General features: G+C 41.5%; 1 long non-coding RNA gene across 3 annotated transcripts; it reads right to left on the bottom strand.

The window, feature by feature from the left end:
* Nucleotides 1-223: 223 nt before the first annotated feature.
* Nucleotides 224-27927, bottom strand: LOC138107134 (uncharacterized). Of its 3 annotated transcripts, none has more exons than XR_011149256.1 (4): nt 27838-27927; nt 26521-26654; nt 6905-7053; nt 224-638 (listed from the first exon to the last, which is right to left on the bottom strand). It is a non-coding gene; the product is annotated as an uncharacterized lncRNA (long non-coding RNA). The 3 variants fall into 3 exon arrangements; XR_011149255.1 differs by lacking the exon at nt 26521-26654 and adding an exon at nt 19593-19690; XR_011149254.1 differs by lacking the exon at nt 26521-26654.
* Between the last annotated feature and the right edge of the window lie 54 nt (nt 27928-27981).

Here is a 27981-nt window from a genome sequence, read left to right as displayed (position 1 = left end):
TTGTGCAGGGCTGCGTGTGTGCAGGACTTGGGACAAGCTGGGAGGTGGTACTGCAGACATCTCAATGTTAAATGTGTTCTGTGCCTGGAATAACTGACAGGAATGGGTGTCTTTCACTTGGACAGCATCAGAATAGAGCTGAAGTCCCAGAGGAACTGAAATTGCACTCTTGTCACCTTTACTCCCCACAGTAGGATGAAGGAAAGCCATTCATGCTCCACACATCTTTGAGGTTTTATTTATGTTCAGTTCCTTACAAAAAGTCGATAAACTGTGCTGGCTGCAATAGGAAATAGTGAGCACTGGTTACACAGGGTTTGGGTTTCCTCTGCTCTCTCACACTACTGGTGAGGTAACGTAATCTGCAGTTGGATCTACCACATAACTTGCTGTACGAACTGTTGTTTCTGCGGGGGCCATCGCTGAAGTTTCCACTTCCCTTTCTCTATTACTTTGTGTATCTGTGAAACAGTGCCTGTTCTGTTTGATGTTTGCCATTAGAAATCCAGTGAAACTTTTGAAATGTGCTTTCCTCTCTGGTGCAGTCGTTCTCTTTAGGCACTCCATGGAAGGTGACCAGATGTGCAGGAATACCCCAGATGACAAACTTCATTTAGCAGACAGCAATTAATTCTCTGCTGAATACAAAAATTGATTTCTTAACATTTTTAACATTTGTGCTTTTACTTTTCCCTACCCCAGCGAAACAAAAACCTCCAACCACCCCAGTTCCTTACTCTGTTGTGAGGAATAATGCTCACAAGCCACAATAAATAGGACTCTGCCACATATGGTGCTGCATAAATGTACCCAGCCAAGTCAGAGTAGACACAGGGACAAACCAACACCAGCAACAGCTAACTATGAAATTGCAAATTAGATGTACTTCTGAAGTAGGGCACAGGTTAATAAGAGTTTGGGAAGCTGTTTCATCTCAGAGAAATAACAGCTTCCATGTCTGAAAGCATATTTAATCTGTGCAACTGTCTGGGCAGTGTGGCAGCCGGAGCAACCCATGGTTTCAGGGTGTAAGGGCAGAGGGAAGAAGTGGGTCTGCTCCAGCTCTGCGGGAGGTGCAGAGGGGACTTTCTGCTTCCCGTGTGGTGGGCTGAGGTCACTGCTGCTGTGGTGTCACCTGCTGCCGTTGTGTCACCATCTGCAGCCGAGTGTCTGCATGTGTACCCGTCTGACTGGATGAGCAGGCTCAGGACCCCTGCCTGGTTCCTATCTGGGATCGCAGCGATGATTTATAACCCCCTATCGCATTCTGTCCTGTCCCTCCTCCTGCCTTCAGGGGTTTTTCATGGCTTGTCTTGAACACCACGAACCACTGGATGGTTAGAGGGGCCTTGCTTGTCTCTCGCTAACAGGAGCGCAATGCAGGGAGCAGTATCAGATGCCAGTTAGGGGGACATTATTTATGTACCTTCAGGGCTGAATTCTGCCTATGAAAAGAGAGGTTTATATTATCCTGTTAGTGAAATCAGCTGCAGAATTTCCTTCAGCTTGGGCTATAGTGCTCTACCAGAGCAGCCAAGGAAAAGCCACAAGCACAGACTGGCTCGACCTGTAGCAAACTTCCTCAGTCCTGTCCACCCTGGGGCAGCATCCTGACCCACTAATTCATGTTTTTGAGGTTGAACTCTGCTGGTTCCTGGTTCCACTCATGTGATCTGCCCTTCCCTGCTCGCATGTCTCTCCTCCCCAGGCCACAAAAGGCCCGTGCCAGAGGAGCTCTGGGGAATGGGGGGACAAGAGGACAGAGGATGGGGAGGGAGAGAGAAAGCAAGCTGCAGTGGCTGCAGTCAGGTGTAAGAAGGGAGAGGAAGGAGGAAAACCAGCACAGATGATGGAGGAGGAATGTTAGAACTGCATGAGCTCAGGTTTTGCATTGCAGTACAGAGCCCCCCTTCCCCCCTGCCGCGGGGCTGTCAGTGGGACTGGGACGGGATCGCCTTGCAGAGAGCAGAGACCTGCACAGGATCCATTCTGCCTTTCTCTTCTGCCCTTATTTTTTATGAAATTGTCCATATTTTTAAGCTATATAACCACACCACACAGTTGCAGGGCAAAGGAAGGCTTCAGGTGTGCTATTTGACACTCTACCACAATTTTACCCTGGAAATGTCTTTCTTTCCCCTGCATAACAGTTCTTGAACCAAAGGTAGGAGGAATTGGGCTCCTGACCCAGAACTGCCTCCCCATAAAGCTGTCATGTTAGCACAGCAGTGTTCAGAAATCATTTGCCCCCTGCTGGGTCCTTTTCCCTGGACTATGTATAAAATTAAAAAACCACAGGTATTTATTTGCTCTCCTGCCTTCCTCTGCCCTTCCTTTCCCCTCCCCCTTCTCAGTGTCTGGTCTGTGGAGTGGGAAGCTGATAGATGCACAGCAGCCTCAGAAGAAGGTCAGGCACCAGGACCACACAACATTGCAATAGCTGTTTGGATACCGGGAGTGCAGGGGAACAAACACTGATTTTAGCTTATCAACAGCAGCGTGTCTCTGGCCTCCCTCACAGTCCTCCCAGTGCATAATTTCTCTGCAGGACTTGTCAGCTACCAGTGTTTTTAGACAATACAACCAGGCCATTTCAGATGTGTTGGCAGCACACCTAAATTGGTGTCAACAAATTCCTCCTATTAATTCTTGATTTAGGAATTAAAAGGCAAGGGAGAAGTAAGTTGCTGATGGACCTGTGGTGCCCCTGGGAGGGAAAGTACAAATGTACCCATATTCAGATGTAGTAAGATGTCAGAACTGTGGAGAGGAAAATTGTATTCTGGAACTGTTTAACAGAGCTGGTCCACTATCACACATTGCTTAAGGGAATTTATGGGTCTGTGAATCACCAGGGACTGGCTGATGTCCGTCTCTGCCTCTCACTTTGGCTGGACATCTGGCTGTGCTTTCACATGCTACAGTGAGGGGAATGGAGCCCAAGGCTTCACATTGGTCCCAATCACAGGCAGGAGACAAGAGGTACAGGCAGGGTGGAGTGTCAACAGCACTTGGATGTGAAGTGATAGCAGGGATGCTCGGGGAGCAGATGTCCAACCCCGGTGAGCTAAATCTCTTTTGGGAAACTCCCAGAAGGAGATCTAGCACCTTGTTCTGGTTCTTTTCTTCAAGCCTAGTTGCTTCAGTATTGCTGTGAGCAAACCTGTGTTTTTAGGGCAACTGTCACCCAAATTTGAAGTAGAAAATTATGTTGAGTTGAGCAGGACATGAAACACTGTAATAAGCAGGTTATGTATTAACTTTGATATCCTTCTTTACTTTACACTGTTGCCATGGTTCAGATCTTGATTTCACAACATTTTGGAAAACTGACAATACCACATTTTGTATTGTATGAGTAGCCATACAATACAAAGCAGAGGAAGCAGAAGGGTTTGGGAGTTGGAGTTTCTGGGACACAAGTCTCTGGAAGCAGGGTAATACTGCCAGCTTAGGACAGCAACTGAACAGATTTGCTAAAATAATGGAAAAAAGAAGGTTGGAAGAGACTCCAAGAGATGATCTAGTCAGTTTCTCTGCTTCAGCTGCATCTATTTGAATCTCAATAGCGATATTCTTGAAAACGTCCAGATATGACAATTCCACTGTTCCCACAGGCCATTTATGACAGCACCCACAAGAAAGGTAAAAAAAGCTCACTGCTAAAATGATTCCATGGATAAATTAAGCAACTTAGGCTTTTACTTAAGGTTGCTGGTAAATTCAGTACACTTTAGTTCATCTGTTACACCCTGGGCATCTTTTCAATCATAATCTTCAGGGCCATAAGCGATAAAGAAGACACAGCTTGAGCTAATATGCTGAGTTTCTGCAGCTCTGTGCCAGCTGAGGATGTGGCCTGTTTGTTTTTATAATGGCAGCTCAGACTCTGGACCACAGCTCTGCAACAGGAGGCTGGGCTTTGAGGGTGCTGTCTCCTGATGTCCTGCTCGCGGCACTCATCTCCTGCTAGCAAATGAACCCTTTGTTCCTGCTGCAGACCTTGGTTCACCTCCCCACAGACATCGGGGCAGAGTCCTGCTAGACAGCACGCTTGAACAGGGCCCAGAAGCATAAGGTTTGCTGAAGTGGGGGTCAGAGTACTCCCTGCAGGTGCTGCCCAGGGCTATCTTCTCCCTCTGACTCAGGCATTTTGCAACACAGCGGAGATAGCAGGGTAGTGCTCCCTGGAATTTGGCCGCTCTGCTCTTTGCCTAGGTGTCTGTTTGCTTAAGAGTTCGATTCATCAACCAATTACCATCCAAATGCTCTGGCTCCTACTCGCCCAGCTGGGCTGGCATCTCCCTGCCTGGCACCGGATGTTATTGAACACTGACATTGATCTAATACTGAAGGTTGTTTTATTGGGTTTTGTAGGTGCCTTTGATGCCAGAGTTCTGGAAGGCAGTTTCACCCTGGTAAGCTGAAAAGCTTGTAGGTTCTTATGCATGTGCATGGCATCCAGAAGTGGCAAAAGGATACATTTCTAAAGAAAAGCAGCAAATTAAATCAATGGCTGTACTTTCTTTTGGCTTCCATTCTACTGTCACACCCCTTTTCTTCCCTGTCAGCTTCTGTGCCACAAGGCTCTCTTCTGACCTCTTCCTCTTTCAAAAACTTTCTTCTTAATTTTTCTTTGCTCATAATCCTCCTCTGTTTGCTCATCCTGTTTACACACCTGCCCTGCACAGCATCTTCCATACTTTCTCTATTGCATGCTTACAGAGGCCTGCAACATGCAATTCAACAACAGAATGCCTCCCTTGTCTCCTGGCCTGACATTGACAATATCATTTCACACTTTCCATAATCTAAATTTTGAATCTCTTTGTGGTTTTTTGACTTTCTTGGCCCTTGACATTTTGTTCTCACCCTATTCATCCCTTGGAATCTCCATCTAAGTTGGTTTGGGGCGTTCATGAGCAGGCCTGTGGAACTGCTTGCACGTGCATGTGCAGTTTAGCTGTCAGGAGATGCATATACAATTTAGTGTCAGGAGAGAGAGTCTCAGACCTCTGTAATGACATTTGGGTCTGCAGTTCCATTATTAGACCGTCTTCTGGAATTATCTGTTTCCATGGTGGCTACAAATGCAGGAAGGAGGAGCCACCTCCCACACTACCCAGGAACAAATGCGTATCTTCAGGAGGAAAGGACAAACAACTTTTGCCAAGCTCCACAGGCACCTTCCTCTCCCTACAGGCTTAATCTGGAGTCCTGCCAAGGTAATGGTTAGACACAGGGTTTGGGAAATAGTTACAGCTCAAGGATGCAGCACTCACTAGACACTCAAGACACAGAACATACTGTTCCGGGCTTGGGCCTCCTTTCTGAAAAGTCTCAGAATTCTTTCTTATGACTGTGTTTTTCTTGTCCATACTTTCTTTTCACTTTCTTGATATATTTAATGTCTAAAAATGGCAACAGAGAAAAAAAAAAAAACCAAGCAGGCAACAAGGCCACTTAGTCTACCCAAAATTCTGAATGAAATCTCTATTTGATGCTGTATCTTTCTGTAAACAGGTACATTTCAGCTCAAGAGTTTTACTTTGTTAAGTATTATGGGATTTGGGAAGATTTGCAAATAAGCTTACATAATTGGTTTATCCTATCAGTAATGTTGATAACTGCATACCTTAGTTGGCTGGCAGACTAAACTTTTGAGTCACCATACACTAAATTAAACTAACAATCAACAGAAAACCAGATGGGATTCATCTTTTATTATTGTTTTTCAGCAGGAACCCTTAAATGTAACAAGAGCTCAAGGTAAAAAGCTCATGCTCTGCTTCAGTTAAGAGACTCAAACGCCTTCATCTTCACCCTAACATAGGCCAGAACTAAGTGAGGTTAGCTTACAGGGCTCTCAGTGATAACCTTTATTTAAAATCCTTCTGATGTCTGTTCAGGATTAGGCATCATCCCTATTATTTCAAACAGAAGCTCATCATTTGTATCATACTGCTGCAGTCCTGTGAGGAGCATGGTACGGATCAAAGAACTGTCTTTGAATGGTGAAATAATGTGATTTTTGGTAGCAGATTTGGAAAAAAATAAAAAAAAGGCTTCATTCTGCTTAAAACATTAATCAGTGAATTCAAGAGGTAAAACTCTTCGTAGTGGTAGAGCCAATATGAAAAACAAGCATCCATTGGGTCCACAAATGGTGAGGAACCCAGCCTCTGCTTTACTAAGACAGGTACCCCTCGGCTTCAACATACAGGCAACACATCCTATTTTACACAACTTAACACTTGCAAATTTTGAAGACCCATCTGTGAGTAAAAATGAGTCCAGACAGGAAACCTTTACCTGGATTGTACAAAGCCAAAATTAGGAAATTACACCCAGGATTCAGCAAATTGTGGAAGGTTTCCCATACAATTCAAAGTTTTAATGATTGGTTGAATTTGTTTTCCTTCTCTCAATTTCTTTTTCTCTTCTTCCTCTCTACCCCTCCCCCTTTTTCTTTTTGCTTTTTTAATTTTTTTTTTTTGGAAGATTGCACTGTGCCTACACTGACTTGGTACACCTATCCATACTATTTAGACACGCACAACCTGAATAAAGCAAGAAACTCTTAAATTCCACAGAGATGTTTCATTTTCAAGCTAAGAGACAGCAATATTTAATTACTAGCAGGCTAATCTTGCAATCATCACTCACCACAACCACTCAACACATGGAAAGGTGCTAAATTGATTCTAAATAGCACTGTGTAATGACTGATAAACATAAAAAACAAACAAACAGGAAAGCAAAGCTGTTCAGATAAAGGGCACGTTCTGAAATGTGGTGGAAAAGCATGAATTAAGATTAAGATATCCACAGTGGCAGGTAATTTAGATCTAGGTTGATTTCCAGGCATACCAAATGTTTCTCCCAAATTTCAAAGGCTGCTTACCACAGCTATTAGTCACCTATGAATTTTTTCTGTATGAGGTATTCTTCCATAGCTGGAAGGGTAGCTACACTAATTCATCAATATGATCCTTTTCATGAGACCAACCACAGCATGGATTTGCACTGATGAAGCAGCTCTCCAGTTTCTTCCTAAAAGCAAGCAAAAGGAGAGAGAACAGGTATAATTTCAGGAGGTATAAATTCACCATTACCTATTTACATTCCATTTGCTATTGTGAAAAATAATTACAAATGATACTATTTAAAATAAGGCACTGAAATTATTTGTTCCTTTTACCTTAAGAAAAAAAGCTTTTCAAAGATCAACTAATTCATAGTTAAATGCAAGTCATAGTTAAATGCAGTCACTCCCTACACTGCATGCATTACCTATATTGATTAACTAATGAGATGCCTTTTGTACCATGCAAAATGGGTGACATTTTGAATACATGAGATTAACTATATATGTTATATATGTGTTTTATAACACAATATTGCCCTGTGTAATATGCATTCCATGTCCAGGCTCTTATGCCCAAATACAAACTCTGCTAAAATGCGTGGTTCAAAAGACATAACAATATCATGCCTAAATCAAGGGCATCAAAACGTCCTGTGGGCAGAAAGCCACAGAGGATTATTATGTGTGATGGGGTTTGAAGACAAAAAAAATCAGGACAACTACATTTGCTTTGCTTTTTGATATCCATTGGACATCCCCATGGAAGAGATAGAGCACACAAAGGAACAAGGGTGACAGCTTCTGCAGTGATGACCTTTCGCTGCTTTTTTTTTGTTCTGGTACTCTGGTTCAGAAAGAACAATGGCCTACTGTGCTTTCCACCAACACATAATTAACAATATCAGAGATCCCAGCCCTCCTCGTTAATTCAAAACAGTGTCTGATCTTTTCTAGAGTGCGCCCAGTGTAACACGTGGTGAATTGAATGAGCACCCCACTCTCAGCAGCTATTTTGAAAGGCACCCAGTTCTACAAAACTATGACACATTCTCCCCAAAATCCTGCTTTGACTAGTCGTTCAAAATTGTGCAGAAAAATCATCTGCCCTATTTTAGTGGTTACATTTTATGCTCTAAGTCATAAATCTCAAAGATAACTGAGGAGGATGCAGCCTATCTAAAATAAGAGGACAAGGGGAGACTGTGCAGTGGCAACATGTACTGTTGCAATGTATATTGCAGACACAGGAGCAGAGAGAACTAAGAGCCCCTGGAAACACTTTGTATTCAGGGATACAACACAACCTGCTTGAGATCTTTCTTATAAAAGCTGAAGCAATGCATCTTCATTTTTTTTTGGTGGGCAGTCACTGTACATGACAAAAAGAGCTACATGAAACAAGCTGTGGACACGGCATTTAGTCCAGCTATAGCTTTTTCGGTCCTGATAAACCTACTAAACTGAGTCAGAAATTACTCATTCTTCTCCACAACATTGCTCCAAAGCATTTGGCTGCAGAGGACCAAGATACTGGCCTAGGATAATGAGATAGGAGAGAGTATTCCAAGAAAGTTCCAGCTATAGTTTTATGCTTATTGCGATTTTGCCAAGTCCAAACCCATTTCTCCTGCTCACTGGGCTACATCCCAAAGGACAGTCTGGCATGCATCCAGTGAGAGACAGGCCCTGAGAGAAATAACACAGGGCACATGCAGTTTGTCTAGTAAGTAACGTCTGTTAAATGTTTGAGGCAAGGTTGATGTTAATACCCACCACATGCTTAATAACTGGGAGTGATAACAGGGAATGACAGGATAAAAATGCTGCACTTTGCCCTTCATTGTATCTAGACATGTATGAGAGTCACTCAGTACTTTAGACTCCTTCCCTTTCTGAGCCAAAAGCTAGTTTTTATTAGTTTATTTTATTAATTTTAAATACAAAAAGTGTTCAAGACAGACCTGACCTGCAGAAAATGATCCTCTTTTTTATAAAAAGATCCTGTTGGCCTTTCCAAACAAATGGATGGCTCCATTTGGCAACAGTGTTCTTAAGAATCTATTCACAGTTTTAAATTAGTTTATTGTGATAGTTAATAATTATTAATACTAATTAATTATTCTAGTTAACTTAAAAAAAAAAGAAGTTATTGATATAAAAATGGAGACTGAACCAACATTATGACCATTTAAGTTTCATGTTCACTGAAAGAGTAGTAATTGCTGACACAACCAGCTCAGATAAAGATGTTTCCTTTCATTAGAGCAGCACCTGTATAGGCACTATAATGCTGACAGAAATGTTAATTTGGCAGCAGTTTGCCTTCTAAAGCAAGCAAAATTCATTGTGTATAGAACCTAGGAACTTTAATGACTTGGTTTCACTTTTGTTTCACAGTTGAACCCTGCAACTGTGAAGCTGCAGGATGAAAAGGCTCCATCTTGCTGCAATAAAGAAGTCTCTGTAGACAAGCTTACAAAATAGGTCTCCCAGGAATATATTCTGATTAAGAAGGGAAGAAAAACGATATACAGATGGGCTATTAATTTAACTGGATTGGCACAAATATGCCACTCCAGAGGAATATATTCCTTTTAACCAGAAATTTAAATACCAGAGATTTTAAAGGTGTGTCTGTTCAACTCTGAAAAAAATCCTTACGTTGTATCTGAGGGAAAAGTGACCAAGCAAAAAGGAGGCATTTGAAGTTGGACTTTTGAATATGTATAAATGAGATGCATGAATGGGAGTAAGGACAAATAAGGAACATGCAAATTTTGTGGGTGTTCAGGATGTCTTGGGAGACTTAAGAGTTTCCTGGTGGGCTGCAATCACATGCCACCCCTTCAGCACTACAGATCACCTGCTGAATGGACCTGAACTCATCTAGCTCCAGTTTGAGATAAATGGTGGTCTGCATGCAAAAAGCCACTCCTGCATCAGTCTATATCAGCAGCTGGGGAAGAAAGGAAGGAAAGGGGAACTTTCAGTGGTTTGATTTGATCTAATACATATTAAAATAAAAAGCCCTTTTGTTTTTTAAAGAATGCTGTTCTACAACTAGATAACAATGGATTGTAAATTACTGGATGTAAAGAGAAAATTTTGATATATTATACTGGCAATTTTTTGCTGCTTGCATGAAACAAACAACAAAAAAGCATCCTTTTACTGACTTTTATACAGAATATTATCATATTCTGGCAGAACAAAGTACATCACTTGAGCAACTGTCTCACAGTGAGTGATGTCTTGTATCTCTGCCAATATTAGCTTTATGGACCAAGTAACAATATTAGGTTAATAACTGCTGATTGCTATTTGTGTACCAGGCTGTTCTAATACCATGGTGATGAGCATGCTGTTGGTGTCTGGAACAGATGGAACACAAGAGATCTTTGCCTTGATTTTAAGACAAATAGGATTACCTGTTTCATTAATAATGCTACATGAAAGCACAGACAAACCCACAATTCTATCTCCATCTCCAGTAACTGACAGGAGGAAAAAGACACACAGCACACATTGGATGCACAAACAATTTACCCTAACTTTTAGGGAGAGCAAACCTTTGAATCACTTGTAAAGCCAATGCAGCTGCTTTATGCTGTTTAGAACGGGAACAAAATTCACCATCTTATTGTCAGCAACAAAACTCCTTTGCAGCTCTCTGCAAAGGTGATACTTCAGGCTGGAGATGAGGCAATTGCCTGCACCCTGCCCAACATCACTGATTCCCTAGCTGCTGGTTTAAAGACTTCTTACAAAGAAGTCATTGCAACAGCTTTCTGCCATTTGAGAAGAGAACTGAAAGTACTATGAGTGACACTTGGCATCAACACTTTGATATGACAAAGAAATAGGGAGAAAAGTACACTTCAATTCCATTATGTTGTTTCTTAAGTCCTACCACCAGCACCAGATAGACACTTTATTCTGGATTCTCTTATTCTTTCACAAAAATGAGGAAGAAAGACCAAGAGACAAAAGAAGAAGGACATATTTTCACTTTAGGTTGTGCAGTTCTGTTTAGAATTAAGCCTGTGATATTGGGGAAAAAATTACCTTGGGACAATCTCAGACATAGTAGAAGATACTGCTGTGTACTACTGACAAACTGGTTTTGAATGACTGAAAAAGCAGTTCTGTGGGGAAGAGAACTTGGACAGAGCACTGAGACCGTAACAATAACAACTCCTTTCTTATCTCAGTGAAAATCGAAAAGAGGAAACTGGAATCTACTGCTTTCATAAAAGAGCTGCCAATTTCCCGCTGATATCAGAAGCCAGTCATGTTTGGAAAGGAAATGACCTATTCCTGCATGGCAAAGCTAGCAGGTGCAGATGGCATGTGAACAAATTTCCCAACCACTGATCTGTCAAGGGCACAAAACAGAAACTACAAATGGTTTTAAGGACAATCGCTCAGTTCCTGCCAGGTCATCCACAGATTCTGAAAGCAATTTATTCAACTTGGCTGCCAAAAAGGTTTGAAATAAGGCCATCAACATAGGTGACGTGTCAGACGACTGCAGTGATATATCCCCCTCTCACAAGACACACAAACAAAATTCTATAAATTTCAATGTCAACAAACACCAGCAGACAATGCAGCACCACAATCATTCAAACGCACGCAGTGGCAAAGCCTCGTCTTTAAATGCAGTCATCTGCTAATGCAGCCAGAAGGGTTGTTCCACAGTGGCCGCCGGCCCGCAGACAGCCCAGCAGAGCTGTGCTGTGTCACAGGAGCTGCCAGAGCGAGCACGACCCGGCTCGTGGCTCGCGTCTCGGGATGGAAGGAGGAACAGTCATGAAAAATGCTGAAAGTCTGAGGAAGCGAGATTTAGCAGCGTCTGCTGAATGTGTCAAGCAAGGCCAGCGCTGCGGGCGGCTGCTCGCCGTGGCGTGCTGGCCGTCAGGCATCAAAGCCTCACAGCTAAAAGGAGAAAACTTTTGCCGTGCTTTCGCTCTTCTTTCCCTTTCTACCTGCAAATAACACCCATCTACGTCTGTCCAAGGAATCACCTCACGCTGCCACAAACATAAAGAGATTTTGAGTAGGCCCCCGTTCTCTTCTGAAATACAAAACTTGAGAAAATAACAGGAAATAGCAGAGCAAAGACAGTTTCCAAGAAGCACAGAGCCAAATCAGCACTATGTCCTTAGCGGGTAAATTAAAAATCTCTTCTGCTGCTCTGTGGAGCAGGGTGAAATATATTAGAAAGACTTATATTGCTGTAGAGCTTTGCATTTGCAAATATTGGCTGCATTTTCATTAGGTTCCAGTCACAAAAACAGGTTGGATAAGGTTGTTAGTGGTAATTTGAAAGCTAAGCAATGACAGCTGCACATACAAGACTGCATCCCTTCCTCCTTCTGAGGGATGAGTTCCTCTCTCCTGAAATGGGTATCAAAGATGATGAGAACGAATTATCTTCTAAATTGCCTGTTTCTCTTTATTGCCTACTGACCATTTGGTGAGAGAAGCTGGCTGGTGTTTAGAGGGTGGTTCATTTTACTTTCTCTATTACTTCTGTTCAATAAGAAAAGTGAATCTGTGTAATACGAAACAGCAAAGCTGTGTACAATACCATTGCAAGACTCCATCTTTATTGTCTCAGTAATTTGGTCTGTTCATTTTCATTAGGAAAAACCCAGAGTTTCCATGCCTTGGCACTACAGTTTAAGCGTGGGTTCTAGAAGTTAAACTACATGCTTTTTGTTAATTTTACTATCCCCATAGTTAAATTACATATCCACATCTAGCAGAGGTACTGCTAAATGACTACCAGAAATTGGTCTGGAATGGTGAGGTCATAATTCAGGGCACGAGATCAGAGTGTAAAATCTCTATACTCAGGGCTTTGCCAGCTTCAAGGAGAAAAAAATAATGTGGCGAGGAGGAAAGAAAAAAAAAATTAAATGCAAGACTGTCCTGTACCCTTCAGATTTTCTTAGATATTCACTAGTGAAATTAGTGAAATATTCTTGAGCAACAGTTAATTTTTAAGCTGATAATATTAAAAATACTACCCAAGGAACACTGAAAATAGTTCTGGAAAATGTGACCCGAGGTGCTGTGACTTACACTGAGCATGCTAAGGGGAAGACCACGGCTGCTTTGGGTATGGCCTGTGCTCTCAGGCACCAGGGTCACACTCCACACAGCCTTTGTGGTTAAAACTTGTTTTCCATGATACAGGCACTTCCAATATACAGTGTCAAAGAAAGGCTATTCAGGATAAGATGAACATGTGGTAATACTTCTCATAAGCAGTCTCCCAGTCTCCAAATTCCACAACCATGTGTTCCTCCTGCAGCCAGGAACAAATACCCATGTCTGCTCCCAAGGTCACACAAACAAACCCCTTCCCCTCACAGAATCAAAAGAACCAGTTTATTTGCATACTGTGGTAAGTACAAAGATCACTTCAAACTACTCATTTAGATTCAAGCAGACGTAGTAGGTAAATGGTTGGTATTAACAGAAAGAAGGCACTTAAGCTTCATGGTATCTAAAGGAGGCCTTGTATTGGAACACAGCTCCCATACACACCTGGCATTTGTAGCTGATACACAAGGTTCAGTTCTAACCTGCTGGCAAACACTGTGCAGGAAAATGGCACAAGGAGCTTTGAAAACCCAGCACTACTGCCTTCCTTGGCCCTGGAGCTGATTCAGATTTGGCTAAGTTATGCAAGCACAGATCTGAGCAGTCAAGATACCTGTGCTAGTTTACAAGGCCAGGACTGCTCAGGCAGGAGTCACTCAAACACCCCGGCCACACCACCTATCAGAGTGTTGTGAAAGTCACTTGGCAGGTTTGACACCACCCTGAAATCCTTACAGAGGGGAATACTGATCTCACTACCTTGGTGTTCAATATTATACACTGGGACTGTTGAAAGAAGGGCTCATGCCCTGATTGCCTTAAAATTGGAGAAGTAAGGCCAAGAAGGCAGGAATTAAATGCAGAAGTCTGTTATCGCATAGAATAATGTAAGAAATAACATTAAAAAAAATAGGATTTAACTTCCTCAGATTTAAGAAGTACTTATCCCTGGATAGGAGCTGTGCTGTTAGACAACACATCCTAGGGTCTACTGTACATATAGTTCTTGCAGAAGCTTTATTACTTTCTAGAACCATAAGGTACAGCTTGTTTAATTGAAATATTATTTTCTTACAAGCCCTACTGAAGGGGCTTGTAACTGAATTCTTACTGAGAATTTCAGTGAGGCAAAGAAGGCTTTTTATCACACCTATCTATACAGATTCTTCCATCCTAGATATGTCAACAGATATTTTGTATTTGGTGGAAAAATGTTTGCACTAGGCTAAGCACCTAGATAAAGCACTTTTGTTTTCCGCAGTCAAGACGTATCTCTTTTTACAGACAATGACATAATCTACATGAAACCCACCTTTCTTTCTTACCAAGTCTGATACAAGGTACACATTCCCTGTGTAGAATAAAAAGGTGTATATTCTCTGTGTTGAATAAATTTTTAGCTGGTGCTAGTAAACATGAGGTAGGTTATTCAAGCCCATGGCTGGAGCTAAATGAAATTTTCAGAGAGGACATGCGCAGGGCTGTTTATTCTGAACAGTTCTTCTGATAGGTTCCTCCTTCATTTTCCATTTAAGCTTTTGTGTTTTTTTCCCTGGGACAAAAGCATAGCTTGCCACTACCAGATATTTCAGCTACATGTTCTCAAATAGTCAAAGGAGGATTATTTTTCAAGTCAACCAAAGCACTAGCAAAACAATGGCTACAAGTTCTTACCTACTGAGTTGAAGATGGAAGATAAGGATGTTGATAAGACCTACAGAAAATTGTTCTGATTCACAAAATGTGCCTATTAAACTTGACTTATATGTTCAGGTAGATTGCTTTGTGCACCTGTTACTGGATTTTGTTTTCTCATTCATCCCCACTAGACAAATATATACAATTTTGGAATGATTAGCAGGTTAAGCAAAATTAATAATATCAGTAATACTGACCTAAGAAACAGTTTAAAAAATGTAATCCACATATAGATATAGACCAACTCCTGAAATTATAGTATATTTTCACCTAATAAATAACCAAGTTCCAAATAAATGCCAATAAACCTCCACAAGAATACAATATTGTAAACCTGTCCCTCAGTTCTCTATAACAGGGCTGCAAGATGAAAGCAGGTTTAAGTTTAGAGAGCTGCTTCCATTTGCCCTTTCTATGTCCCAATGAGGTGACCTTGCCAGTGCTGGAAATCACCAAATATGAAGGAAGTGCCTTCCCCAACTCTTCTGATTTCCTAAGGAAAAAAAGGCCTTTGTCATCATGTTTTGTGTATTAGTGCCTATTCTGCTGTCTTCACTTCCTCCTAGAGTAACTTTTGAATCCAGTGCTGATTTTCAACTAAATTTGAAAATGAATCACAGGTTTCAAGACACAAAATCATCCTAAGTTTAGTGAAAGTAGGCAGCCAGCTGGGAGGAAGAGGAGATCCAGATGGTGTCTCCAGCCATGGAAAAGAATGTAGCAAAAGCCTAATTCTTACTAGGCATCAGATGATCCATCTAAGACAAAGACCATACAGGCCAGGGGGAAAACTTGCATGAAGCACAAATCCACTGGAAACCAGGTTTCACTGATTCCATTACTCATGGGCTTCTTGCACATTTCTCTTAGACTTTTCTACCACACACAGGGCTCGGGTTCCCCAAATACCTGCTCATGCCATTCACAGTCCAAGCTATGCTCTCAGAATAGATCTCCTTAGTGCCCCACTAAATAGTTCTTCAAATACCATTTCCACATATCTACAATTTTTCTCAGCATAAGAAACCATTTTCACATGTGGCCTTATTTAAAATGTGATTCTGCTCACTGGCACTGGTTTGTAAAAGCATGAGTCAGTGTCATAGGTTAGCAAGCATAGTCCCATAAGGAATGTCCTTGCTAAGGGGTGCTTACAGCTTCCTCTGGGACCTGATAGAACCTATCAGCGGCCAGTTTGAATATGGACAATTCTTTGAGCCACTTAAAGTTGTGACCACCTCTGTGATCCACACTTAAGAGTAGACAGATTCCCCCCCAAGCTCTCTCTCATTTCCGGTGCAGGGACAGGTGGCTGCGGGGCCTGTGGGGGGGGGCCAGCGGGCCTGGCCCTGCTCGGGCCAGGCCAGGCCGGGCCATGGCCATCCTGGAGCCGATGGACCTGTTCCACCCACGAAACCCCCACACAGCCTTGCTGTGTGCAGCTGGAGCGGCTCGGCTCCCCCCCCTCCACAGCGATAAGCCACATTCCAGCTGCAAGGCCGAGGTGAGATTAACCCTTTTATTGCTGTGAAGAGCTAAAAACCTGAGGGAAGAGAGAGAGGAGATGCTTAAAGCTGAAATTCTGTTGTGAAGCTATGACGTATCAGAGTATCCCGTTGTAATTTCATGAAGATATGGGGGGTGGAGTGTTCAACTCGTGCTTGTGAGCAAAAGCACCTGTGCTGAGATAGGCAGATGCTGATGCAGCTGTAATTTCATGAGAAGTTTGAACAGGGAGAGATGAACCAGATGAGGACTTTTGCTCCAAACGGGAAAGGAGAAAACCTCAGTTCCTAGAGATGCTCCCAGAGATAGTCCTAAAGATGAAGATGAGGAAGACCCTTTTGTGAGGAATGAGACAACTCTTAGTTAAAAATTAAAACAATTCATTAAAAATGGAAAAATTGAAAAATTGCAAAAATTAGCAAAATATAAAAATTTGGGATCCTATGGCTACCAAATAGATGGTAGATGGTATGCCCCAGGAGTGCAGGGATTCTTGATCTTCTGGCTGAAACAGCACTGGACCTCAGGTAGAGAAAAAGGGCTTGCAGTGCTAGGCTGGCCTTTGGCTGGCCCAAAAGCCAAAAAAAATTACTAAAAGTTCCTTGATAGGAATACGCCTTCCCAGCACTGAACTCCACCTCAGCAGGCTGGAGAGAAAGGGGGCGTGCCTTTCTCGTGCTCCCTGTTTTATAGTGCCTTTGCTCCACCCACAGCCCACCCACAGCCCGCCCCTTCGGTTTAAGGTGATTGGTGTTTTCCCTTTGACAGATTATCTCTGTCCACCAATGGCTCATCCTTGTCAGAGGGGTGGTATTAGTTGAGATAAGGGTCATTAAAATTCAGGTTGCCATGGAGCCTACTTACAGGGTAATGGCTATGGGGGCTGGGCTGTTTGTTGGAACTGGGGTTTTGAAATCTGCCTTGGAACCAAAGGACAAGTAAAAACACCTAAAAAAAGTACTAAAATACATCGAACATCTTAAAACACTTGTAAAAGCATACAGTAAACTCAGGAAAGATAACTCTTATGGTGTACAAGTGATTAATGGAACTTAATTTTTGGTACCTGGGCTGATGGGTTAATTTTAACATTCAATTTAAAAATGTTTAACTCAAAATTAATTAAAGCACTTAATATGCAAAGACCAAGCACAAATAGGGATTTCATGTATGACACTTTGCTCCCAGGGAAGGAGAAGGGCCTCTGTTCTTAGAGATTAAATGCTCCCAGAGATGGGTGAAGAGAACTTTTGTTTCTGAATGGCTCAACCTTAAAATTGTACCCCAAAAACCTTCAAGAGTGGACCCTCGAAAGCAGTTGTGGGAAAAGCTGCCAGTTGGGGGAAGGGACTCGCATGCAAGCAGAGAGACTCCTCTTCCTAAATGGACTGAACACTATTTGGAAGTGGGTGGCTGTCTCGTTGTGATAATGTTTTCATAGCACAAGCAAGAAGAGACTTCTCTTTCTAAATGGACTGAACAAGGTTATTATGGAAGTGGTAAACAGACTGAACATCTCAAGAGTTGTCTTTTTACATTGTCAGTGGGAGAAGGGAGGAAGGTGGGGGAGGAGAAGAGTTCTGAAGGTGTGGTATAATTTTTTTTTCCTTCTTTTAGGTCTGTTAATAAACTTCTTTATATTCTTTCAAGTTTGGTGCCTGCTTTGCGTTTCTCCTAATTCTTATCTCACAGAAGATAAACAGTAATGAGCATCTTGGACCAAACCACTACACTAAATTGGTGTTTCCGCCCGGTTACAGAACCAAACCCCCCACAGTCAGTCTTTTTCTTTCTGTTTGTTGAGCTCAGGTATTCAAATCCCCAAATGGTATTCACTCACCTTTTGTGCAGGCAGAAGTCCTGCCCATGATGCCATATGCTTGTGAATTATCAGAAGGGCTTCAGGCTGTGTAGAAGTGATTTCTTCTACATCTAGCAGTGCCAGTGGACGGGACTAACCACCTCAGAACTTTCTGACCATTCTTCAGGGGTGCTAACAGAAGAGTCCATGGCAGTACTGCTAACTCAGATGAGGCAAAGCCAGCTGCCATACTTCATACCTCAGGATTTTAAACTGCTTAAAATGATACACCTAATTGTGCTTAGTATGAATTAGGGAGAACCCATAAAAAACTTCTCCGTGACAGGTCGGTTTGTAGAAGCTAGAAGCACCCATGTGGCTGTGGATGGAAAACCTCTTTCCTCTCTGCACAGCTGTATCTGGAACAAAGCATCTGTCCATGTCCTAACCCAGCCAAGGCTGCGGCTATTGTTGTTTTAAGAAAGCAAAAATCAGAGAGTCTTTAAGACTCCAAAACCACCTACCCAAAAAAAGAAAGCCGTATTTCTCCAGCAACGCAGACATTATAAGGCCCAAGCTTATTGCGCTTCTTCATAGAGCAAAATACTGTTTGGCACATTTTCCAATCCCATAAATGCTGTGATGGAGTGAAAATTAAATTAATGCTCAGAACAACTGTTATGACTCAGCCTTCAACCTAAAAGTAGTGATCAGTACTGATTATCTGTACCAAGCAAGTTTTGCACATTCTTTCACAGTTTCAGTGGCCTTTTTAAAAACCAAACACACACAAAAGGGAGGTGCTCCTCTTGACTCCAAATAAATCTGAAATTTTGGTATTTTGATATTCAAAACTTAGCATGTATCTCCTAAATTAACAAGTACCTTAATACTAGGAGGTAGTAGTAGGCTCTTTTTCCACCCCCCCAGCCATCCACTTTCATAAATTGCCAGGAAGATGGAAGACTGGAGCCCCCTGTTTCTCTTCCACATGAAGTGAAATGGCCAGTGGGGTTCCATGTTATCAGCATGTTGAATGTTGGAATAGGCAGAGAATGATCACACAAGCCTTATTTCTTTAGGGAATTGGGCTCGAAGAATCATCCCCCACCCACTTTTTGCATTAAAAAGACAGCTATTAACTCCCAGATCTGCCTGTGACAGACAAAGGAAGTGAAGAAACAAAACAAGCAAGTAATGATGTTAACTGAGGAATAAATTACTTTTGGTAGTCAGATAGAGGAGAAGCCTCCGAGGAAATGTAATCACCACACCCTGCCAGTTATTAAAGGATTGTGTGGAAGCCATGGCTGGGCGACTGCTTATGCAAACTTAAGGAAATGTTTGCTTAATAAAAAGATTAAACAGAAGGTCCCCTGACAACGTCTACTGTGCCTAACAGGACTCTTACAGAAAGCACGGGCTCTCATTCAGATCCATCCAGGCAGACTGTGGTGTCTGTGTGAAGCAGACAGATCCGTGCACGCACAGGTTAACTGCAGGATTCAAGCCACAGGGGAAAAAGGGGAAAATGCTATTTTTTGTCTACAGACTGTGACAAAAAACAAGCTCAGAAAATTAGTTCTGTTATGGATCAAGACTTACATGCATGTGTACTTTCCAGGCAGAGCAGAGTTGCAACCTATTCTATTTGAAGGATTTGTTGTTTAGCAAACTTTCAAATGAAGACTTTTCACATGCACCTGAATGAAAAAATTGTAAATTGAGATTTGGCCCAAAATACATATTTTAAAAATGTGGAGCTGTAGGGAAAAATTAATCAATAGATACACAAAATTTACAATAATAAAATTTACAAGTATAATTCCTACTGTGAATATTCAGCAGAAATGAACAACGCTGCAGAACTCTCTTGGTTACATTTTTACCAGTGAATGGTACTGTTCACATTCTTCAAGAAGATTAGAAGTGGGAGGTTGCATGGAGCTACTCTGATTCATTTAATCTTTTTTTGTCTTTTTCCAACTAAGCATTTTCACAGGGGAAAAACAATGATGTCATCAAGTTCCTCTCTCTGCTGAGACTGTAGAGTTGCAAGGTCTTCTGCTGATTTATGGATTAGAAAATTTCAGTGATATTACTAATAAAAGTAGGCTATCTTGCCATTACTGTGTGGTAGCTCATGAGGGAGATAGAAGTACCTCATGACCTGCTTGTACACCACAGTTAGGGGATGAAGAAACACCCAACATTCCAGGATACCAAAAAGTAGACCAGAATTAGGCACAACTTTTATTTGAATAAATCAACTCCATATTTTGTTAGTTATTCTTGTTTGCAACATGATTTTCCTAGTTAGAATAAACATACCCAGATGAGAATGAGACAGATTAAATTCAGCCTCTGCAGTGTGCTGCAGTCTTTCCTGCTACAACTGCTGATCCAAATGTTAAAAAAATCCAGGAAAACTCATACAAGCTTCACATTAAAAGTATTAAATTAATTAGCTACATTTTTAATTACTAGGCAAAAAGGACAAAGCTAGTTGTTGCCATCTTCACTATCCAGGCCGCTTGTCGTTGTGATGTTTAAGAAAAAGGGCTGAGATGCTGAGTTATTGGTGCCCAGCTCTGACTCCATTTGGATCCGAGCTTAACTAAGCAGAGACAGCAATGAGTTACTACTCAAGGCTGCCACCTCCTGTCTTAAATCTCCACTCCCTTACGGGCTGATTAGTAACCTGATCAGGGTGTTCTCCCAACACCGGCTTTGATTGTAAAGCTAATTCTGTGCAGAAAGGATGTTTCCTCAAAAAAATCAGAAACGAATATTTATATAAGTTACAGGAACTAGAGCAACCATGCAATATGTCGTATCCATCTTACAAGCAGCTATTGATTTCCATGGATATCCAAAGCTATGAGACCTAATGAAAAAATAAAATATTATTTCCTTCTCAAGCAGCACTATGCTGTGTGTCACTGTTCTGCATCTCAGCAGGCACATTAATCAATTGCCAGATAAAAATACATTACTCACATCTGAAATGTGCTACTGCATTTATAAACTGTTGATTAAAGAAAGATTAAAGAGAGAAAGGTTGCATTTTTTCCCCGAGTAGTAATACTAATTTAAAGTACAAGTGGCATCAAAACTGCCAACGTTGAGAAATCAGAGGACAATCTTACACTTTGCACACTCCAGATGTCTGACAGTTCTTTGCTTCTAATCAATTAGGCAACAACCTCACAGTTTTTTATTCGCATCTGAGACTTTCTCTTCATGAGCCTGTCTGCTGGAATCCAAGTAAATTCACATTCCTCTCTTACTATCTAGTCTGAGACATCAATATCTCCCTAATCAAGAAGCATAAAAATTCTCATACAAAAGTTTTAAGTACATCCAATGTTCACTTGCAAAATACAAAAACCCCAAACAAAACAAAACACCCAGAAAATCTGTATTTCCTTTCCTTCTTGTTTGTCTTATTCCATTTGAAATTCAGGGCAAATAATCTCTAGAGAATTGCTAGTTGAATGTTTGTGATATTGAGTGTGACAGGAGAAGAGAGGTTTTCCTTATTTTAAGATAGTGATGCACCCACAAATTTGAGCTGTTTCCCCATTTTCATTCTCAGTATTAGTAAGTTTTTGGACTTGGTTAAAAACAAAAGACTTTAAAAATACCAAGTCTTTTGAGAAAAAGTGAAAGGTACAATTCAAACTCCCAGCACTAACAGATATTGATAATTTGTATGCCTTCTGGAAAAACTACTTTATGAAAGACACTGTACTTCATTCAGAAATATCTCTCTCATTTATTCAAACCTCCCTGGTCTTCAAAATATTGTATAGAGCTCTCCAAGCATTGCAGGATCCTGAGCAGGAGAGCTTGACCCTGCAGAACAGCGGCACTGTAGGCCTTCCTGCATCCCATAGACCAGGGAACCAACCAACAGGTGTTTCCATCTCCAAACTTCTTGCATGTGGAATACTTACAGGATTGAATCCATGGGGATTGAATCTCTCCAATATCCTTGCACGTGGCCTATTTACTAAGCCCACGTGTCCTACTTCGGTGGTGCTCTCTGCTCTGAAATTTTTGTTGCACCTCATCTTGCTTCAATCATTGCAACTCGTAAAATCACAGAATCACAGCATGGTTTGGGTTGGAAGGGACCTTAAAGATCATCCTGTCCAACCTCCTGCCATGGGCAGGGACACCTCCCACCAGACCAGGCTGCTGCAAGCCTCATTCAACCTGATCCTTAACAGTCACAGAGATGGGACATCCACAGCTTCTCTGGGCAGTCCATGCCAGTGTCTAACCACCTTTGTTACAAAAAATGTCTTTCTTATGTCCAATCTAAACCTGCCCTCTCAGTTTAAAACCATTGCCCCTTGTCCTGTCACTGCAGGCCTTGGTAAAAAGTCTTCTGCCGCTTTTCCTATAAAGCCCCCCTCTAGTACTGAAAAGCCAAAATAAAGTCTCCCCAGAACCTTCTCTTCTCCAGGCTGAACAACCCTAGCTCACTCAGCCTGTCTTCATAGGAAAAATGGAAAATCTCACTGCTTTCTAGCTTCTAATATGTATAGTATTTTACAGCAACCACAGATACACTCATGTAAAAGTACTTGGTAAGGACTGATTTTACAAGTGCAGAAAACACGTAAAGAATGGTAAAAAAAAAATACATTAATCGATTTGTTAAAAGTAACATTTACCCATGTGGGGCTTAAGTTCACCACAATAAAGAATGAATTTATTTGAAACCACTTTCTTTGAAAATCTGAGATGCAAATTGACTTCAGCTACCAGAATTAAGCAAACTACATCAAAATGTTATTTTACATGTGCTGTGGATGAGTTTTGAAAATTGCATTTATTTATTTAAGAACTCAGTACTCAAGCTCAGAGTATTAAAAAATCAGTGGTGTGGTTAATGCACAGGACTGGGTATCAGATGATTTAGATTCTAGTCTTGGCTCTGTCTCAGACTTCCCCTATGAGATCATCACTTACAATTATCTTTTCAGAATTGGCATCTAATTTTGGATAACCCAGCTTTGCCTGCCAGACTTTAATATCTGGAACCCAGTTTTCAGAAAACGGTTTAATTCACTTCAGCTGGTATAAAAAGAATTCGAAATCTCTGGAAATCAGGTTTCTGAAACTCTGACATTCCATTGGTTGTCATTTATATCTGTGGAAAGTGGCCTCAAAATGTTACCAGCGTTGTAAGTGGAGATTTCAGATTTATTAATACTTTTCATCTGCTGCACATGCCTAAACAACTACAAAATATTTAGGGCAATGGAGAACAGGGTCCAGAGAGAGCATCCAGGGGTTTCCCATGAGTTCCGTGTCCAACACATCTCATCTGCACATTTCACTGCTTCATCTTAAGGCCTCAGAAATTAAACTGTTTCAGATAAGAAGCATAGCTGTAAAGGCAGATTTTCTTTACCATAAAACTGTTTGTGGCCCCTAAATTTCAGTGAAATCAAGCCAAGTATATGCCCTGCATGGATCTGGGCTTTTGTGACAAAGTATCATCACATCTACAGTGGTCAAAATTCATGATGATTTGCAGTGCCTGAACTCTATAAGATAATTTTGTTTGAAATGGAGTTTTAAAAGTTTCGAATGGCAGATGGGACATATGCTAGAGATACCACATGAAATGGAATTTTTGTTGAATTTAAAACACAAAGTGACCTTTACAATGTGTTCTTATGTTTATCTGGAAATGAGCTAACAAAAATAAAAGTTCATACTCTGTACCCCTGTGACGCTAAAAAGAAAAAACATTTTCTCCGCCTTGTGAAGAAATGTTTGTGGAAAGTACCTAACAATAAAAACCTGTCCTTGTAGTATTTTAATTAAACAGCCAAATATCTCACTCAAGAATCCTCATGTAACCTTCACTGGATCATACCATCTGTGTGAAGATGTTTTGCAATTATGCCAGTACTTCCAGCTCAGATGACTCAGAATGGGTGGTGCTTACAGGGAGGAGAAGCCAGACCCTTTTGTCCTTCACAGAAATCCAGGCCTGCTCAACACTCTCGGTCTGGTGCATTTTGACAACCAAGTTGTCTTTTCTTAGCAGGAGAATTACCCTGCTTTGGCCCCCATGGCCACGCTGCCTCTGGCACCTGAGCGCGGTTGGCTTTGATAACAAGGAAAGTGAGATATTCAGGATTTGGTGAAGGTCAGAGTCCCTTAATGCTAATGAAGTAGTCATACAATGTTGAAGGTGTGTCTGCTGAGGGCTCACCTGCCCTTTAAACCATGATCTATTCAGAAGTATCCAGACAGTTTTTAGCTTACTTCATCCACAGTTGGATAAATCCAGAAAATGATCAACATTTAGTCAGGGGACACTTTCTGTGAATATTTCTAGCCTTCTATTTTTGGTAAAGTAATGAAATAAATCCAAGACAAAGGTAAAATGCCTCAATAAGAAACCAAACAGATTATTGAAGAGAAAAGATTAATGCTAGTTTTCAGGTAGAGTGTCTTTCTCCTGCCCTGCCAATACAACATTGGAACCAGCCTCATCAGCATAGGAACTGGCCTCAGTTTCTCTAGCCAGACAGACTTTGCAGGTCCAAATTCCATACACCTACACTGGGAGAGAGGGCTCTGTGGGGAGTGGAAGTAAAACTAAGTGAGCAGTAAGACTGCTCACTGTTTGCTTTGCTGTGAGCAAGATATCACTGGTTCCTCCTAGACCCTCCTTACTCTTCCATACTGAGCAGAGCTACGGGACAGCTGTTCCAATAACCCATTTTCCCTTTTAATTCTAAGTATTTCCTGCCTCTCTTTGTATGCCTGCACATTAGGATAAGCACAGAGCACTTAACTGGCAAGTTCATAAAAGTCTATCAAACTCAGTATTAAGACAGAGGTAGTACTTTCTCTGATAAGCTTCAGCACTCTGCTTAGTCATCATACTTTTATTATCTTCTATCACGACATATTGATCTCTCACAAAAGTCACCGCAAGTCACAACACCTTCTCCTGGTAGCAAAACTGTGGATAGTTCTCTCCATGGCTGTAACAAGGAGCAGCAGCTAGTAGACAGTAGGTTTTTGGAAGACAAATCTTTTATTTACACAATATTATACAAAGATCACTTTTCAACTTACTGCAAAAACTCTAAGTTATGAAGTGTATTTACAAAATGACTCTGAAGATAGGAAACAATCAATTTTTTTTCTTCAGTTTGCTTATTTCTTTACAACCTTCTAAGCAAGTTTACACAAAGAAGATAATTCAAACGTATATAGTACCCATCAATTCATTGATTTTTAAGCTTTTCCATTTCTTTGCATTGTATGACTGACCTAAGAAAGAAATACAGACTCCTGTGTACTTGGGGTGTAGTTAAAACAAATCTTATTCTCTGTTACCCTGCTCACAGCAAATAACACTGATGAGTGCAGACCACAATAAAAGTTCCTTTCCTGTTAAAGAAAATGTTCTTAACACTATCTGCAACTTTCTTCCTACAGACACTTTAAAAAAAAATCTTTAAAACAAGAAGTAATATCTCAGATCAACTAAATCAGTAAAGTAAGTTTTAAAAGAGATGTCTGTTCAAACCACATTATATTTCATCTCCTGCACTGTACATGACATTTAATAAAATAGAAAAATCTTTTAAGGCTATCCAACAGCTAACAGCAACAACAGTTGGTAGTAAGAACAGTGGTGAATTTATTGACTATACCACGCAGGATGCAAGTTCTGGTACTTCTGGTACAGAACTTGTATCCCTTTGTTATAAAATCTTTATGCTGGGCTATAAACAGCAAATTAACCATTTATATTTGGCAGACTTCAGTATCACTATTTCTTGAGAGACTTCAATTACACTATAAATTCTGATGGCAATTATCAAACTAACCCTTTGTCATACAGAGTTTTCTTTAACTGCCAGCCTAAATTCCTGGCAGGAAAAGGCTCATCTGATAAAAGTGACAAAACGTTATTAAAAAGGAGTTGCGTGTTATATATAACCTATTTAAGGATCTAGTGAATATCTAACCTCAGAAAAGTGAGTGAAGGAAGTTTGCTCTTTTTTTACTTCATGTCTGCCATATTAAAAGAAATTTTATCTTGGAGCAGAGTAAATGTTGCCATCACATGAGGAGGTATAGCTGAAGCATTCTGTCTGACAAATAATTTGAACCCAAAATGAAACATTTCTCACTCAGAGATTGCAGATGCCTTATCCATGAGCATTAGTATGATGTGGCATGGTACCATATCCAGCTTTGTGGGACTAAGACACAGGCGGGTTAAGTGCTGTGTCCAGAATTACCCAGCAAGTCCAACAGCAGAGTAGGAAACAGTGTCGTTTCCTAGAGCCCTCTGTGCTTGGTTCAACAAGCTGAGGGATTTAAAACATACAGATTAATTAATTTTCTGGACAAAGAGCAGGCTTTTAAGGCAATTGCTTTATGCCTCTGTCTTCGACCAGCAATGTAAACCATGCCATGCTCTGAAAAGCAGATTAACATATGAACATTTATCATATGGATGTTAGAAAGCAATCCATACCCAGGTAAAGCTGTGCAGCTGACCAGGATGTCCTTCCATCACAGCTGCATGCCACTGGATTAGTCCATGTTTGTTTCTATAGCTTCTTTGTCCTACTAGGTATGACAACCCTGTTGTTTCCTCATTGTCAATATCTGGATGTGATTAAAGTTAAAAAAAGGTCAAATATTATGGCCTATATTCTGGTATTTTTAAAATTTCTGATTGTTCCCACTATTCTGTAAAATCAAAGGTAGAAAAAAAATTATAGCCATAAACTTATACATCTATCCCTATGTGATAGGAGAAATGGGTCTAAGGTCTTTACAAAAGATTTGATCTGAAAGGACCCGTGAGGTTCTGGAAGAATGGGTGGGGGGGTCTTTACCAACATCAAACCACATTAGTTTGTTGCAGAGCCAAGCACAGCCTGAACTTCTGAACTTTAGGGACACAGACTTAATAGACTCATGAGTATTAGCTTCTCCACCCAGAGCGGGCTAAAAGCTAATTTTAATGATCATGCAATGCCTTATAAGGGGGGGATACATGTTCAAGGGGGAATATGTAGTAGATGGTTGGGAAGAAGGGAGGGCAATATGCGTCCTCCAAAAAGTCGAGAGAAACCCCACAGGGGTATGGCCCAGTGGGCTGTCTCCCTTTATTCAAATAAAGTTGATTTTTGCAGGACTCTTCTGTCTCCATTGTGGACACTGGCCTTTTGCAGCATGATTTTCCACACAATATGTAACTCTCTTAACTATACAACCCCCCTCGTGGTTATATTCTTTGGGTAATACCTAATGGTAACAGGCTGCTGTTCACAGCGGACTGACATAGCTCATGGCATGAAAGGAAAAACCTGGGCTTTTCATAGAAGTCAGTGGAATTTGGGGCAACACAATAAACAAATATTGGGCTGCCCCAGACAATGGAGGAAGTCATAGTTATCCTTTACATATATTGGGCTGCCCGAGACAATGCAGGAGGTCATACTTATCCTTTATAAATATTGGGCTGCCAGAGAGGAGTCAGGAGATCACACTTATCTTTTCCTTTATTGAGAGCCCATCCCGCAAATGCAAACTGTTCACCAAGCAGACCTGGGCAAGGCCTCCTGGGAGGAGTAACAGCTCTTCCAGGATGTCTAGCTATGGAATAACACAATACTGATGGCAATCAGAATCTTTTAAGAGCTGCCTGATTTGGCTCAGTGCGAGGATAGCGGGCAGACAGACCCCCGCGGGGAGGGGAAGGCCTGAGGGGGGAAGGCGAGCAGCCCCTCAGGAGACCCGTCCCCGCCTCAGCATCGGTAGGAGACGAAAATAAAGAGCCGACCTGGTAACTTGGGGTAACTCGGGGACGCTTGGGGCGCCTCGGGGACTCGGTTTCGGGGCCACTTTGCCGCCCGGGTCCGGCCGCCGCCGCCGCCGCCGCCATGGCAACGGGGGCGGGGCCGGCGGCGGGCGGGGCGGTGGCGCG

Source organism: Aphelocoma coerulescens, chromosome 3, assembly GCF_041296385.1.
Source record: "Aphelocoma coerulescens isolate FSJ_1873_10779 chromosome 3, UR_Acoe_1.0, whole genome shotgun sequence".
NCBI classification, from domain to species: Eukaryota; Metazoa; Chordata; class Aves; order Passeriformes; family Corvidae; genus Aphelocoma; species Aphelocoma coerulescens.
Note: the sequence above shows the minus strand (reverse complement) of the source record. Positions and strands in the feature narration are given on the sequence as shown.